The following is a 2,997-nucleotide window of genomic DNA, read 5'->3' as shown; positions in this document are numbered from 1 at the left end:
CAACGGTTAGGGTTAGGTTAGTGGTTATAGTTAGGTTAGGTAAGGTTAGGATATAAGCATGAAAACCACCATGCTCATGCCGGATTGCCATAACTTTTGCCGGGAAGGTGACAGAGGGTTAGGGTTAGGTTAGGGTAGTGTTAGGAGGGTTAGGGGTTAGTATTAGGGAATTGTAAGATCCTAAGCCTAGGCCCCAAAGGGTTAGGTTAGGAAAATGGAAAATCCAAGGCCTGGGTCCAATAAAGGGCCCAAGCCTGGTTGTGCACAGTCCTTCCCTCAACTGACCACTATGAGCCCACCCGAGAGCGTGAAAGGGGGACAAACACAGCTCTTAGTAAAATAAAATAAAATAAATACATCCCAAAGGGGGGATTATTGTAAGGGTACCCCAGGTTAGGTTTAGGAGCTGGTGTGGGTATTGCTCTAAGGGTTATTAAGGTTAGGTTTAGGGGCTAGGGTTAGGGTATAGGGATGAAAACCACCATGATCATGCCGGATTGCCATAACTTTTGCCAGGGAGGTGACAGAGGCACAAAAGCAAGCCCTACCCCCACATTTTCAAGGGTGCTCTTTCCAGTGGTGCCACTACCAAGTCTCTATGAGGTCAGCAAGTGCCTCAACCCGATTGGCCCTCCTACAAAGTGCCATTTACATTTTAGAGACTCAGCAGCCACAACACGCTACAAAGGCACTGCTGGGATTTGAACCCAGGATCTCCTGTGTATTAGGCAAGCATTTTAACCAACTAAGCCACAGCACCTTTTGCTGCAAAGACTCCATGGGAGGTCATCAGATCAATGAATAGGCCATGCTATTGAGAACACGAATGTGTTTAAGAAAAGAGCTTTGGTGGTCAGATAGATTTGTTTGTTGGCCAAGTGTGCTTAGCAAATTGACTAAGACAGTGACTCTGTTGGGACTTGAACCCACAACCTTTGAAGGGCCACATTTTTCAATCTAGAAATCCAATGCGCTATCCATTGCGCCACAGAGCTCATCATGTTGTGTTGTCAACACTCTGAGGTTACACTCTCTGTAGTAAGGAAATCAACTTCCCAAGAATTAAGAATTGAACACACTTTCAATAGGAGGTGTCAGGACCTCCTATCCTCAAGAGGGGCCAGATAGCACAGTCACTGTCAGATAAGCACTGCTAAGATTTGAAACCAGGATAGGGTTAGGTTAGGTAGGGTTAGGTTAGGATATAGGGTTAGGGTATAGGGATGAAAACCACCATGCTCATGCCAGATTGCCATAACTTTTGCCAGGAAGGTGACAGAGGCACAAAAGCAAGCCCTACCCCCCCATTTTTGAGGGTGCTCTTTCCAGTGGTAGGGGTTAGGGTTAGGGTTGGGTTAGGATATAGGGATGAAAACCACCATGCTCATGCCGGATTGCCATAACTTTTGCCAGGAAGGTGATAGAGGCACGAAAGCAAGCCCTACCCCCCCATTTTCGAGGGTGCTCTTTCCAGTGGTAGGGGTTAGGAAAATGTAAAAATCCAAGGCCTGGGTCCAATAAAGGGCCCAGGCCTGGTTGTGCACAGTCCTTCCCTCAACTGACCACTAAGAGCCCACCCAAGAGCGGGAAAGGGACACAAACACAGCTGTTAGTATAATAAAATAAAATAAAATAAAATAAAATAAATACATCCCAAAGGGGGTATTATTGTAAGGGTACCCCAGGTTAGGTTTAGGAGCTGATGTGGGTATTGCTCTAAGGGTTATTAAGGTTAGGTTTAGGGGCTGGTAGGGTAACCAAGGTTAGGTTTAGGGGCTAGTGTGGGTATTACTCTAAGGGTAATTAGGGTTAGGTTTAGGGGTTGGTGTAGATGTGGTTGTAGAAAATAGAAATATGTGATCATTTAGACCACATTCAAAAGAAAGAAGGAGAATATAAAAGAAAAAAAATATAATTGACTCATCAGAATTACATCTCATTAAGACCTCTCGGGTAGAGGGTATCCAAGCGTGTGATCCATGTCCTCTCAGCTCTAAGGCGGTCCTGTAATGACCAGAGGGGATTCGCTTGGAGTCCCGTCGCCCTGAGGGCCGCAAGACCGTGAACCAAAAAATGCTGAACCACATGTCTACGCTTCTCAATTTTGTGTACAATATTGTGGGCATGCTGGTAGATGCGGACACGTAGCTCATTTTTGGTTTGGCCCACATACTGTCTGCGGCATTTGAGACAAAAAATTAAATAGACACAATTACTTGTTCGGTGGGACAAAGGCTGTGGCAGTTGAAATATTTGTTTTGTAGATTTACTCATTACCCAACGTAAAGAAACAAAATATTTACATTTATCCCTTGGGCCTTTTGGTAAAGGTGAATATAATTTACTATGAACTAAAGTGTCCAAAAGATTTTTGTTGCGTTTGTAGGCCGCAATGGGCTTATGGTGTTGGAGATAAGGTGTGGGTGTGAGAAATTTAAGGAAGTTAGATTTTAACGCTAAATTGAGTTGAACACTTTGGCTAGAAAAATGTGCCACTAAAGGAATGATTTTGTTTCTGGGATGTGGATCTGTCGTAGGGAGCACTTTGGGTTGGTTAAAAGTTTTGAGCATCCTACGAAGGAATGATCTCGAGTAACCGCGTTGTTTTAAGGCAGAGAATAAAGTTTTGGTAGCAGAAAGGAAAAAAGTCTGTTCTGTGCAAATTCTGTGAAATCTCAACAATTGAGATTTCACAATCCCTTTGAATGTGTGTTTGGGGTGAAAACTGTGCTTATGAAGAAGTGAGTGTGTGTCGGTTTCCTTGAAATAAACTCTGAAGTCCAACTGACCCGTTTCCTGAAATTTAGGACCCTTATAGGAAACCACATCCAGAAAATTGACCTCTTGTAGATCAATCATAAACTTAATCTTAATGGAACTCTGATGTGTGTTTAAATGTTGTGTAAACGTCATAAATTCATCCTTGGAGTACGTCCAGACACCCCAGATATCATCCAGAAAATGAAAATATGCAAACAGTTTTAAAGGAAAGGAAGA

The 2,997-nt window shown here is 43.4% G+C and overlaps 1 non-coding gene across 1 annotated transcript; it reads right to left on the bottom strand.

The window, feature by feature from the left end:
- Nucleotides 1-686: 686 nt before the first annotated feature.
- Nucleotides 687-760, bottom strand: trnai-aau (transfer RNA isoleucine (anticodon AAU)). The gene has a single exon. It is a non-coding gene; the product is annotated as a tRNA-Ile (tRNA).
- Between the last annotated feature and the right edge of the window lie 2,237 nt (nucleotides 761-2,997).

The sequence above is a fragment of the Myxocyprinus asiaticus genome, chromosome 28 (assembly GCF_019703515.2).
Source record: "Myxocyprinus asiaticus isolate MX2 ecotype Aquarium Trade chromosome 28, UBuf_Myxa_2, whole genome shotgun sequence".
In the NCBI taxonomy this organism is placed as follows: Eukaryota; Metazoa; Chordata; class Actinopteri; order Cypriniformes; family Catostomidae; genus Myxocyprinus; species Myxocyprinus asiaticus.
This window is presented reverse-complemented; position numbering and strand designations above follow the sequence as displayed.